Source organism: Arvicanthis niloticus, chromosome 4 (genome assembly GCF_011762505.2).
Source record: "Arvicanthis niloticus isolate mArvNil1 chromosome 4, mArvNil1.pat.X, whole genome shotgun sequence".
Classification (NCBI taxonomy): Eukaryota; Metazoa; Chordata; class Mammalia; order Rodentia; family Muridae; genus Arvicanthis; species Arvicanthis niloticus.
This window is the reverse complement of record NC_047661.1, coordinates 104,554,143-104,569,145: the sequence shown is the minus strand read 5'-3', so window position 1 is coordinate 104,569,145 and position 15,003 is coordinate 104,554,143.

The window sequence follows — 15,003 nt, the reverse complement described above, 5'->3', positions numbered from 1 at the left end:
GCTCAGAATGTGTAAAATGTTTTGCCTCCACGACAAATTTGCCTTACATATTTAACAGACCTGGGTTAACTGCTGTTAAGGAAAACCATTGTGTTAGTTCTGAGAAAAATCAGCGCTCTCCCCTTCTTCCCCGTTATCTTTGGGCGGTCACGTGGTAAGTGGGTGGAGCAGCGGTGTGGTGTTACAGGTGCTGTCAGAGCCTGCCTGGCACAGAGGCCCAGGAGGGAGTGGTCAGGTTGCCTGCTGGCTGTTCTGAAGCTTTATGACAGAACTCATCCTTAAGCTGGGATTTAAAAGGTTATAGCCTTGAATGAGGTGACTAGCATGGTAAACATGTAACTTTCTTATAATTACTTTAGGATATTAATAACCTCCATTTCCTTGTCTGGACCCTCTACAATACACCCTTTCGGGTTCAGACAGTCAAGTGTCATCATTTCCTTGGTATGCATTGTATCTGTTCCATCCAAGTACCTAGAGGAAGAAAATGAAGCTTAGGTTTTACGCGTCGCAGGCACAGATCCAGTAATGGGTGTGTCGAAAGCCAAGCAGCAGGGTTCCCCAAATTGCGCCTGTCCCAGGCATTCTTTTTTTCCACGGTGTTCTTCATTGTAGCCTATACCCGAATGGTAATTGGTTGAATCCGATTTAACAATGCAGTCAGATAAACAGTTGTGGCAGCTGCTGCCATGGCAACGTCACCATCCTCTCCCTCCCAGCGCGCGCCCCTTCCCCACCCCTCCTTCTGCTCCCGCCTGCCTCCTGCAAGTGCACGCTCGCCAGTGGTCTGTTCCCGTGGCCGGGTTTGATGGCACGGCTATTTTCTTCCCAAACTGTTCAAAATGATGAACGAAGATGCAGCTCAGAAAAGCGACAGTGGAGAGAAGTTTAACGGCAGTAGTCAAAGAAGAAAAAGACCCAAGAAGGTGCATTGGAGGCTCCAGAACGTCTGTATATAAATGTGTGTGTGTGCTTGTGTGTGTGCTTGTGTGTGTGTGTATACGCGCGAGCATGTGCATGTGTGTGGGGTGTGTGATTGTGTATGTGCATGCCATTACAAGGGTGGGGAAACCGTGGGGGCTTTGGAGTAACTAGCTAAAGACAGTAGCAGTGCCAAGCCTTGCTTTGGAAAGAGGCAGGTGCAAACGCCTGCTTTCTGGGATTCGGAATGAAGCTTGGGGTTCAGTATGGACCCGTGACTGGAGCACTGTGAAGTGAGCACGGAATAAGGTGTGCTTATTCCTCTGATGGATGCTTTTTGGGTGTTCACTGGCTACAAGTCGTCTATTTATTTTTTCTTTGAATGACTGAGTTTAAGATCCGGAGTCTGTAGGTAGCAAGGTGGCTTGGGAAGCACAGGGCAGATTTTTTTTTGGCCAGCTGTGTTTGCTGGGTGAGGATCTTGAGATGGCTAGACAGGGGATGTCTTTTTGGTCCCACCCTTAGTGTGTTCTCTCTAATGAAAAGACTGTTGTGACAGGAGCCGTAGCATTCCCAGCATTCCATTTCTTTGCTTTCTTAGATCTTCTACAGATTCCTCTGTCATTAGCTTGATAGCTCTTTTAAAGATTAAGATAAACAGCTAAAGATATTACTGGCTGGGGGAGGGGCTGTGCACACAAAGCAGTGTGAAGGTTTTCTTTCCCTGATACATCCCCACAGCTTTGATTTTCATGGAAAAGACACTGGTGTGTACGTGGTGTGTGTGTGTTGGGGGGGGGGGGGCTGGAGGCCTGGGGCGGGGGGGAGGTGCAAACTAGGCAGCCCCACCCAAAACCAGCACTTCTTTATGGCCTGACTCTCTGTGAACTGTAGCCTTCCTGGGCTCCTGAGCCTCACCTCTAAAAGAAATGCTCTCCAGAGTAAATTCTCCTCAGATCCCTTCATGTCCTGGATAGAAAATATGGGCGGGGTATCCCACCGCATTCTCGCGGAAATGGCTTCTTCTTGATAGCTTTGGATTTTGAATGAGTAGATTATGAAAATAATAGTCATAAACAAATGAATATTTCTCATTTGACTATTTTTTTAGTTGGGTGTGCATGGAGTTTCCAAACTGCTGCTCTGTAGTATAATAAATGTCTCCCAACACAAGTCTAAATAATTTGAAATCTCTGATATTTAAAAGAAGATACAGCTAACAAGAGAGTGGTGCATTTGTTGTATAGTGTCATGTGGTCATGTAATCCCATAGAAACACTCGTGCCCACACATGACAGTTTTTAATAATAGCAGGAAGACAGTGATGGCTGATAAAAGGCAAATAGATAATTCAGGGAAGTATGAGCATAGAATCCTTAAGCAGCCCAGGGGGTCTGGATTTCTTAACACTACAGGGTGTTTTTATGGAGTATAAGCTGACTGAGGTGGGGGTTATGGATCTGCTGTACCTCAAGGTATCCCTTCAAGATTCCCCCAGGCTTCCTCTGAAGTCTCTGCTCTGTAAGCAGTGTCCTCAGGATTGCTAACAGTGTGGGAAATACATCTCAAGGAAATTATAAGCTCTTAAATCCACAGGACCAAAGCCCTATCAAAGTATTACAGGACACTGAGACACTAAAACCTCCATGTAAAAAACATAATCAATATATATTTAATACATATACTTATATATAATTATACATTTATTTATATATTTATAATATAAATATATGTATTTAGTTTTTTTTTCTCAGTTGATTTTAGCACTTTATTTTTTCCCCCAAATTTATAGCTAAAGTAGAGCAATTAGTGGCAAGTTTTGAATATATGTGTGTGTGCATGCACTGGGACACTGTGAATTATTGAATGTTGAAAGCCATTTCACCTAGAAAGAATCACTCTTGAAAACATATTTATTACATGGTAGAGAGGCCATGCATGCACACACCCTCATATAGCTGATGAAAGTGGGTTGAATCTCAGTGCCACCCATTCCATTGGGAGCATGAGTACTCCACAGTACTCATCTGTGAAAAAGAGGGTAATTGTACACAAGCTTGCTTATCTTGTGAGGATGCAAAATAACACATACAAAATTGTTTGGATACTATGTAACACATAGTTGATAACATTTTGTGTTATTCCTGTTTTCTTAATGGGTGTTTACTGTAGTAAGCCTTTCAGAAGGAATGTCTGTTATGCTTTTAAAAGAAGTAGAGCTGGGCAGTGGTGGTGCACACCTTTAATCCCAGCACTTGGGAGGCAGAGGCAGGCAGATTTCTGAGTTCGAGGCCAGCCTGGTCTACAGAGTGAGTTTCAGGACAGCCAGGGCTACACAGAGAAACCCTGTCTAAAAAAAAAAAAAAGAAAAGAAAAAAAAAGAAAGAAAGAAAGAAAAGAAAAAGAAATGACAAAATGTAACATTAGTGTTTAAAGGCTCGAAGTCTTCAGAACACTGAAAGTTATATACTCTAATTTGAAATTAAGAAGTATATCCTATACCAACCATTGAGATGCATGCAAATGCATGATGGAGCTGGTTATTGTTTCATATCATTTTGCACTGCAGGTTACAAGTTTCTCCCTCCCTCTCTCATTCCTCCTTCTCTTTCTCTTTTTTATTTTTTCAATTTACTTATCTATTTACTTTACAACCCAACATCAGCTCTTCCTCTCCTCCTTGTACCCCCTCACGCAAGTCCTCCCCATTCCACCATTTCCTTTTCTTTTGAGAAGAGAAGCTTCCCTCTGGGTGTCTCTTCCCACAACACCCCCCCCCCACACACACCCCCCACACACATATCATACACACAAACATCAAGTCCCTGAGGGACTAGGTACATCCTCTACCACTGAGGCCGGACAAGGCTGTCCATTTGGGGCACAGAATTCACAGGCAGGCAAACAAAATGCTCAGGGACAACCCCTGGTCCAGTTGCTGGGGGACCCACATGAAACCAAGCCGCTCATCGGCTACACATGTGCAGGGGGTCTACCTAGGTCCAGCCCATGCTTGCTCTTTGGTTGGTGCTTTAGCCTCTGGGGGCTCCCAAGGCTCCAGGTTAGTTGACTCTGTTGGTCTTTTTGTGGAGTCCCTGTCTCATTGGTCCCTCAGTCCCTTTTCCAACTCTTTCTTTAAGTCTTCTTTTTTTGACATGTGTGTGTGTGTGTGTGTGTGTGTGTGTGTGTGTGTTCATGCACGCACATATGTGCACATAGGGAGTCCAGAGAAGAACCTGTAGTGTTCTTAGGAAGAACTTCTTTTAGAGGATCTTTCATTAACCTAATGCTTCTTAAAGAGTCTAGACTAACTGATCAGTAATCCCCAGGGCTACTCCTACCTCTGCCTCCCCGGTTCTGGGATTACAAGCACACTTGCCCACAATTATAAAAGTCTGTGGTATTTTCATCTGGGAATTGAATGCAGGTCCTTGTGTTTGCAGGGCAGCATGTTGTTGACTGATTCATACCCATCTCCCCAGCCTGTTTTTCTTCCTGTGGCAGTAGCAACTGGGCCTTCTGTGTTCTAGGAAAGCTCTCTACCGCTGGATAGCATCCTTTTCAATTTTCACATATAAAAACTAGACCATTAAATGGTCTTTGGGTAGAAATAACAACCAAGGAGTAAACATCTGGAAAGGACATTGAAGCTGAGAAGAGCAAGAGTTGAAGCAGAGGCATTGCCAGGCCCTCTTATTCAACTGTGAGTTTCTGCTAGAAGTTCACGGTGATCTGGCGGGGAATTCTGAGCATCCAGGATAATCAATTACCAGCTTGCCTTGGCCCAGATGGAGAGCCATATCCTCAGGTGGAGATCCTTCTCCTCAGGTGGAGATCCATCTCCTCATCAAGTTCCTTGTAAACAAGCCTCTGCTTCAGTAAATGAAGAACAGATGGGTCATGACTTCTTTATATGTCATGGAAGTGGTTTTGAGAAAAAGGATTGGAGGGTCTTTGGGCACAAGGTGTATAGAGTTAGAAAAGAGGTTCAAAGGCTACTTTTTGTTTGTTTTGTTTTTATTTATTTTTTTACTAGTAGATTTTTGGTGAGTACTTTAAGGACAGAGATATCTTTGGGGAATATAACCTGTCAAGCTTCAGGAATTGAGTTTGTTAGTCTTACTCATGTAATGACCACTAGGAATTCACAAAACTGTCATAGTTTTGACACACTGCGGTGAGCAGAAAGATACACAAGACAGGGCCAGTGGACCACCTCAGTAAGAGGTACCCAGGGGGCTCATAGGATAAGGATGGATCTTGTTGACAGGATTTGAAATAAAAAAGAGATTCCCAGAGAGTAGGGGTTCAATCTCTGGGTGGCGTACTGTTAGAAAGCAGGTACAATTCAGAGTTACTAAAGCCATGACTAGCAAAGACATAGCCATCTCTCATTTATCAAAAGAGGGGGTGTTCGGTATTTTGTTGGCATGGATTATGTCTGTGCTTTGTCTGTATTTGGACATGATAAGGGTAGGTGCTGTTTCTGTCTTTCTCCTGACATAGAGTGACCTTGGGAGATGTTGATGCGACTGGAATTGCCCTGGTTCAGCAGGAAGGCCAGCTGCTGGAAGCTAGTGGCTTCTATTTTCTTTTTCAAGTTTCAACACAAAAAAAGACACTTTTGCTCAGAGATGGATACATTAATTCCTGCATGCTCTTTAGATCCAAGTAAAACAAGTCATGGCTAGTAATGTTGTTAACATTTCAAAGAACCGTTTTCTTAAGACACAATTATTTCACACAAAATAAGTATTAACACAGGCACAGAACTGAGGTTGATGTTCCAGGGTAATATGAAGAGAAAAGGCAGGTGCTTATGCCAGCTCTGGACTAGATTCTGGGGCAAAGAAGAAAAATTAGGAGCTATGGAAGAGTATAGGAAAGTTTTAAGCCCAGTCTAAATCCTAGGTGAGCCCACAGAAACTTCTTATTCCACAAAGTTGTCTTGGTTGATTGCATTAAAACAACCTAGAAGCATGTTATCATTCAGCTCAATTCGAGTTCCAACTTTGTGCCAATAAGATGGCAGTAACTTTGCCCTAGAATAGACTGAAGCAGGTTTACCTAATTTACGAGTGAAAATGGAAATGGCCAAGCATCAGTCACACGTGACAGTCACCTAGGACCTCTAGGCTTGGTGAGTTGTTCCAAGACAAGTAAACAAATAAGGGACTTCATAACTACTTTTGTCATTTGGAGAAATGTCTATGTACAGATAAAAATAAAGGGGTAAGGAGATGGCTCGGCAATTGAGAGTGCTGGCTGCTCTTCCAGAGGACCTGGGTTCAATTCCCAGCACCCACATGGCAGCTCACACTTATCTGTAGCTCCAATTCCAGGGGATCTGGCGCTTCACAGACACACATGCAGAGAAAACACCAGTGCACATAAAACAAAAATAAATAAATCTTAAAAAAATAAAATAAAAGCATTGTTGTTTTTAACAAGGTAGTGGGATGAAATATCTTTGTAAGATACCCTATATTCATTTAAGGTGATTTGATACTGGGTATTGGAATATTCACAAATCTTGTGACCTTTTCATTATGTATGCATTTAAAATAATTTTGACATTTATTTTCTGTGTTTGGATAGAGGCACATGTGCCACAGGGCACATGCAGAGGTCGGAGGATACATTGTGAGAGTCATTTCTCTCTTTCCACTGTGTGGATTTTGGGATGGAACTCAGGTCTTCTCTTTACTTGCTATTGCCTAACTAGAGCAGTGACAGATGTCACCAGATGTGTGACTGAAGTGTTAAAACAGATATGTGAGTGAAGAACACACCAAAGGCCTTATTTTTACAGCAGCCACACGGTGCATGGCTTGATGAAGTCTGATAGCTGATCCAGCATTTGAACAGTCATATGCTCACAGGGTCAAATTGGTTCTGAATTAAAGTTGGCATCTTACAAGTTCAATCAGATGTGGGGAGGTTTTCATGCATAATTTGTCCTGAGTAATATCTCCATTTCTTCAGTTTTCCAAATAACTTACAAATTGACCTTTCATTAGAATATCAATTTATAAGACAAAATGGTCTATGTTGCCTGAAGACAGCAATTCTCTTTACTGAAGGTATTTAAAATAACCATCTGTCAGGGATGCTGAAATTTTCATTGGATGGCAAAATTCCTCCTAGCTTGTCTTCTGTGGATTTTTCTGTATCTTTCCTTTATCTAGTCATCTTTATGAGTCTTCGTATTGGTGATTTTATGATTTGGTAATAATTTACCTTATAATATCCTGACGAGAGTAGTAGGTTTCAAGGTATTTTTTGCTCACCAGAACTACCAGGACTACCTGGTCACTGCCAGAAGTATTCGTTTCTTTGAATCCACTTCAAACCTGCTATGTCAGAACATCTGAGGATTTTTAGCAGGCTCCTATCTCTTATCTTGTTCAAGTTTAGTCTTTACCTTAAAGTGATCAGTGGGGACTATATTTTATCATAAGAAGAACTCTTTAACTGAGCCTGGTGGTACTTATCTGCAATAGAGACATGAGTATTCACAGTTCAAGGCCAGCCTTGGCTGGCATAGCATTGAAGGTCAACTGTGTCAAGACAATCAATATTTTATTTTATTTTTAAAATAAAATCAATTAGTTAACGTTCAGAAAGTAGAGGAAAGCTGAGTCTCTGGTTAAAATTGACACATTGCAATTCCCTGGCTCTCACAGTCAGCCTTTCATTGACACAAGGAAATGGAAGCCATTTTTATTTTCTTCTTCTGTCGGAATCCTAGGATTGCTTTACATTTGCTCTTACGAATCTGTCCTGTTTAACCATTGGCATATTTGGAGCAGTTTCTCCCATGGAAATCAGGTTGAGCTAAACTGCTGTTCTCTCTCTCTCTCTCTCTCTCTCTCTCTCTCTCTCTCTCTCATCTGAGGGGTGAAGTATTAATCATTAGAGATATTAGTACTAGGGTTCAAACCCAGGGTCTTATGTATATGAAACAAGATGTTTACCAGTAATCTGCAAACCAGATCTGGTTGTTTTCTGATTCTACCTTATTTTTTAAACAGTGTCTCACTAGATATCTTTGACTGGTTTGAATTTGCTACATAGAGTAACCTGGCCTTGAACTCACAGAAAACTGTCTACCTTTGCCCCCCAAGTGATGGAATTACAGGCCTATGCTATCAAGCCCAGCTTTCCAGACCTGGTTTGTTTTGTTTTTCTTCATTTGTCTTGTTGTTTAATTTTGGTTTTTCAGGATAGGGTTTTTTTCTATGTATTCCTGGCTGTCTTGGAACTTGTACCATAGAGCTGTCTGCCTCTGCCTCTTTAGTGTTGAGATTACAGTTGTACACCACCGCTGCCTGACATAGATCTGTGTTTGAATTCATGTTTTTCTTTGAACTCACACACAATTATTGACTTCTATGTATTAATTTGTGTTTGTAGTCATTAAGACGAAGACTGTGATTTCTTGCATTTGCTTAATGAGCTTTGGCTTTCAAGAATCAGTCTGTTCTAATCAGTTTAATGCAGATGTTCTTCCTCCTGAGTTAGAAAGCTGCCTTGATGTAATAATACAATATTGACTTGCCGGGTGTATCTCACTGTGATAGGTGCCATGGGCCAATGGGCTGAAAGTCAAGGTAGGTAGGTACCTCCATGGAATTTACAGTTCAAGTGGATAGTGTAATGAGCAATCCAGAGAAATGTTACAGTGTCACATCATATCACAAGGGCTATGACTGATAGGATAAGGATTTGGTCGTGCAGTGTCAACTTACAGAATTCTGCCAGACTCTATGGAATTCTGCAGAACAAGAGGTCAGTGTGAGCTTATTAAAATGGTAACCCCATGGAGGGGCCACAGTGCCGAGCCCTGGATTTTGCAAACACTTGAGTTTGAAGAACTTGAACATACAGATAATTTTCAGCCACATGATTCCCAGGCCACATTAGAAGTTAGGAAACTGTGAAGAGAGATGCCATGGTAAAGAGACATAAAAACTGGAGGATGAACTGTCACATGGGTGGGTGCAACCCTGTTCCCACTTAGGTGTCTGTGTGCTTTGAGCTCTCCTCAGCTCCAGGCTTCCAATTCAGAATCCCATTTGTTCGTGAAACTTCCTCTGTGTTCTCCTAAAGTACTCGTCACTCATTTCACTTCCGATATTTTCTCTTTTATATGTTTATGGTTGTAAGCTTCTTGTGCAATTAGTAGCAAATTCCAGCTAATAAATCTTCAGATGAACCAGGCTTTATGGATGCTTTTAAAAGTTATTCTCCCTTCAAGTAGCCTGCTGCTGGGCAAAATGGGCATGACAATCCAGAAGGCAACCATCAGGAATGCACATATAAGACTTTGATTATCATTTGCATGTGCTATCATAATGTATTATTTAAATGTTATTGGTAGCACTGTAGCTTTGTGGCAGAAAATTGAGTTCTTCCTGAGTCTCTTGTTGGAGTTTTCTTATCTTTGAGTGAGAAATATATGAATCGTCTCTCTTCTCCAGTTTTTGATCTAGCCTACAACTCTCACATTCTTCTTGATCCATCTTTGGTGGAGGGCAGAGAGACTCCTATCCAACCATTATTGCCTCTGGCTCCTTTTCACTCTTTGCTCTACACCTCTAAGGAGGAACAATCTAAGGAGACTGAGAGGAAGATATTTTAGAAGTTGAAAGACCCAGAGCCAAGGCGTAGGGCCTGTCTTGATATTGAGAGTTAGAAGAAATCCAAAATAATTTGTGCATCATCCTGGAATGTTTTGACCAGTGCTGTGGCCAATAGTGTAGCCATTCACCATAATGTTCATCTTTTGCTCAGTTTTGATAAGTGTTTCTGTGTGGCAGTTTGAGGCTGTTTAGATGGCAGTGTTCCAATATTTTTATTAAATTCATTTTAATGGACACATGAAAGAAGTATACATATTAGTGACATATACTGTGTACATATTATGTGGTATCCAGATGTTTGTCTCATTAAACGTTATTTTTGTTCAAATATTTGTCTCATCAGGCATTTATTGTTTTTATTTTTTATTATTTTTGACAAAGGGTCTCATTTAGACCAGACTTTTCTGAAACTTACTAAGTAGCTGAGGATGCCCTTAAACTTCTAATGTTCCTGTGTCTATTTCCTGAGTGCTGCATTAGCTGCATTACAGGCATTGCCACTATGCCTGCTCTTATCCTGTGTTGGGGATCAAAGTTATGTTTTAACATAACACTATTAGAGGCAAACATTCAGAGCCTAATTTAAATTTTTTCACATTTAATTATCATATTAGATTGTGTAGAACCTAACAAGATTGTATAATTCTTCCTCCTCCTCCTCTCTCTCTCTCTCTCTCTCTCTCTATTTTTCTCAGTGATAGCATATATATATATATATATATATATATATATATATATATATATGCTATATATATATGTTGCGGCCCAAGCTGCCCCACATTGGGTCCAAAATGTCGGGGACCACTCTATCAGTATTGGAACCCGCATTGCCAAAAGCCTTGGGGGCTAAACTGTTAGAGTCTGCACTGCCCCAAGCTGCTCCAGTCCGGGGGGGGGTGTCGGGGTTCAACAAGAGAGAGAGTGAGGATGAATGGAGACCAGACAGAGTGTGATTCAATCCCGTTTATTCTTCAGTCTGTCTTCTTCTCTCCAAGTCCTTAGTTCCAAGTCCCTAGTTCCTAGCACCTAATCCTAGTTCCAGTTGCTCATCTCTTTCCCAGTTCCAAGTTCTCTCTCATCCAAGTGTCTAATCCCTAGTTGCCTGTCTTGAGTCTCAAGTGCCTACTGTAATTCCAAGTTCTTCCTCCAAGTGCCAAGTGCCTAATACCTAATAATTATTTCTTCTGAGTTCTCTAGTCCAAGTGTCTTCTTCCTCAATGCCTAATTCCTACTCATTTCTTCTGTCTGCCTCTTCCCTTTTATATGTCTCACTTCTAAGTCACGCCTTTAAGCCATGCCCTTAGGTCTTGTCTCTAAATCTAATCTTTAAGTCACGCCCTTAAGTCACACACTTTTAAGTCTTACATACCCAAGGGAAAATCCTGGGTATCTAAAACAAGATGTTATCAGCTGTTGTAGGCTATTGTAAACAAGTCTTTTGTCAGGGTATATGGCTCAAGATGGCTGCAAGGATGATAGCCACCTTCTGTCGGCTCCCCCCCCCCATATATATAAAATATCTCTCTCTATCTCTATATCTATATATATATCATATATATATATATATATATATATATATATATATATGATGAGATACACACACATATATGTCTCATATATCCTATATATTAGACAGGATATAGCCATTTAGCCCAGGCATCTCTCAAACTGAAATCCTTGTGATATCTATCTATCTATCTATCTATCTATCTCTATAGTCACATATATTAATAATTACCTACAAATATAAAACTGTAAATGTATATACATAATTTATATCATATATATTATATTGTTGGGAGCCGACTTTAGTAGAAAGCGGCTAGATCAACTTTGCAGCCATCTGGAACCATATACCCTGATGAAAGACTTGGTTGTCAAAAGCCTATAACAGCTGAAGCACACTCTGATAAATATATTGTTTATCCCACATAGCTTGTTTTGCTGTTTAGTGACCTCAGCTGTATGGTGCACGTGGTAAAGTGTTTTCACCTGTGTTCTCCTGCTTGTGTATATAAATACCTCAGAATTCCCTTCAATAGAAGAGACTTGAGAAAAGAGACTTGGTGAGAGACTTGATCACACCCTGTCTTGTCTCCATTCTTCGCGTCTCCTGCCCCTCCATCCCCACTCTCTCTCTTGACCAGAGCACTAAGCCCCCAAAAGTGTTGAGCCAAAGCGTTGAGGCAGAGTACAAGCCTCAACATTATATGTGCTCTTAAATCAGTGATATCCTAAAGGTGAGGTATACATATGAATTTTGTCTATGTGTTTCTTGTTATTATAAAGTATAATAAATTTAATTAATATTTTTATGTATAACATCATACTCTACCATATATATACATATATACATATATATATATATATATGTATATATGTGTGTATATATACATATATATATATTATCTAAAAATGATTATATAAATAGCCTATAAGCCTTGGCTCAGCAAGACAGCACAGCACGTAAAGGTGCTTGTCACAAAGAGTGATGATTTGAGTTTGATCTCTATAATCCAAATGATAGGAGAGAACTGACTCCCAGAAATTGTTTTCTGACCACCACATGTGCACACATACACACACAATTCAAGTATATACATACTTATTACATAAATGTAAATTATTTGAAAGAGAATCAGATTTGTTGCACATAATGGAATTTTCACAATGGTACAGAAAGCAAATTTGTAGGTGATTCTTGCTGAAATACTTTTTCATTCAAGTACAGAGATTAAGACTTGTGGAACTTGTTGGTTGATAGCAGTATATATGGAGACTCTTAATGTCAGTTTGTTTTTATGGTTTTTGAGACTATGAAAACTGCATTTGAATACTACTGATAACATGTTAATAAATAACACATAACTAGACCCCGAGACTCAGAAGAACTCCATATTATGAGGTTGGGGGATGAGTGGGCCTGGATTTTGATTTTAATTGTTCAACTATCCAAAATGTAACACCAGTCTTTCTACTACAATTCCAAAATAATCCCATTGCTTTTGTTGTTGTTGTTTGAGATAGGGTCTTACTATGTCACCCAGGCTGGCCTTGAATCAATTGTTGGGGTTAGAAGTAAGAGTCACCATGTCTACCTGTCAGCAGCAGAGAACAGCTGACCAAAGTGAGAAAATGCAGACAAGTGCTAGGCATTGGCACCACCTAACTTCAGCATCAAAACAAGCATCTTAAAATGGTTGTTTTAGTGACACAGCTTTGCTTGTTAAGATTATGCCGCAACCACACGTTTCCTAAATATCAGAAAGAATTCTGGTATTTTTGGAAGGTACATAGGAAGAATCGAAAGATTAATGTAATTAAAGAAACATGGAGGTCCTGCATTGCTTTATACTTGGAAAAATTATGTTTTGCTTAATGAACTGAGCCACTTAATGATAAAAATTATTGGAACAATACTTTATAATGACAATAGATAATATGCAGTTTTATGTAGACTGAGTTCAACATAGACTAGTTTGGCCTTGTGTTATCTTCACAGTATTATCATCAAGAGTAGTATATTGTCTTTGTAATATTTTATTAGGGTGGAGGGTTATTTGTTTTTCTTCAGTTGAGAAAGAGTCCCATCATTTACCTAGTCTGGTGTCAGATTGCAATCCCCGTGCCCCATCACGCACAGCCATTATCCTCATACAGAGAGAAGACTGGTATGGAGATGGAGTAAAAACAATATTCCCTGTTTGACCCCACAAATATACTAAATGGTGAACCGTGCTGTGAGTCCTGGTCAAGCTGATGACTCTGCAATCTCCCACCTTGTCCTATATATGAACATGACAAAGTGTCATACAACTGAGATCAAATAAAGTGTGCCAGAGAGGCTTTCCTTTATGTTGGCAACTCATCTCATTAATATGTTACTGCGGTTTGGTCCCTGAGAGTCTCAGGCCTCTGAATCACTGGTGTGAGTAGGTTTAGGAGATGTGACCTTGCAGGAGGAAGGATCTCACTATGTGGGCTTTGAGGATTGAGAAGTTTTGCACTGTTTTCAGTGTGGTCTCTCTGCTTCCAGATTGCTGTTCAAGGTGTAAGTTCTTCTTTCTGAGATTCTAGCTGCTGCCGCATGTCCCCACCTGGAAACATAAGCCTAAATAAACCCTTCCTTTTATAATTCACTTTGATCATGATGTTTTATCACAGCAACAGGAAAGTAAGTAAGATATGCCTTTTCTGATTGGCCAGTGAATTTAAAAAGTTATTGAAAATCCAAACCAAACCAAACCAAAACCAAACACCCCTTTCCAAATACCATCCAAAGCATAAATCCAAATGGGAAAATACTTTTTATGTAATCATTGACTGCAACCATGAAGTTTTTGGGAATATGGAAATTAGATCTGAGTCCCCACTTTCTGAAGTGAAACTCTGGAGAATGAAGCCTTATAATTTGATATTTCCATCTGCACTTCAACTATCTCTGAAAAGTGCCTGGCAATCTCAACACAGCCTGGCTGGTATAAGGGTGAATTTGTTACTGAGTCCATGTTGCTTGTCCTAATTCAAAAGGTCAGCAATCTATCATGTGCTCTGTAATCTCATTACACACCAGGAATCTCTTTCCAGTTAAGAAATCAGTGGGACTGACCGGCTTATCACATGGGGTATTCAGTCATTTGTGTGCTGGGCTATGGAGGAGCCAGGATTCTAAACTTTTTTGAGTGGATGGGAGGCCTTTGTGATCTTAAATGCTTTCCACGATTGACTTCTGAGTGCATTCCCTGACCACAGTGTCAGGTTGTGTGTGCTTTCTCAGAATATCTCGATCAGATTAAGAAGTACTAGACCATGGGCCATCACACACACAACAGAGAAGTTTTTCCCCTTTATAGTTTTTTTTTAAGTCATAGGTTTAAGATAATTTTGATTGTTTCTGTCTTATGAGACAAGGTAGCACCATAACCCTGGATGGTCTGACTCACTACATAGTCTAGGCAATCCTTCCGCCTCCACCTCTCCAGTGCTGAGGCTACAGCTGTGTACTACCACTTTAGGTTTTTGTGGTGGTGGGGATTGAACCTAGGGCTTCCGATGTGCTGGACAATTATTTTACCAGGTGAGCTGTGTTCTCAGCCCTTCATATGACCTTTGTCTTTTCTGACTGTCCAGCTTTGTAGTTTGCTGTATCACTACTTACTGTTCCCTTACAGTATACTTTTGGAAGCTATTTTTCGTAACACATAGAAGACCCATGTCTAGGTAGATACTTTATACTTCATACATTGAAGAAATGAACAATAACGAATAGTTCAATAACCTGAGGATACACAATTTGACATAACCCTTTTAGAACTGTATGTGTTAGCATGCGTATGTGTGTGCATCACGCTGTTGACTAAGCTGAAGGTTTTGCATATGCTAGGCAGTGGTGAGAGTTTTGATAGAAACATTTTTATCATGAGGATGATCAATACTG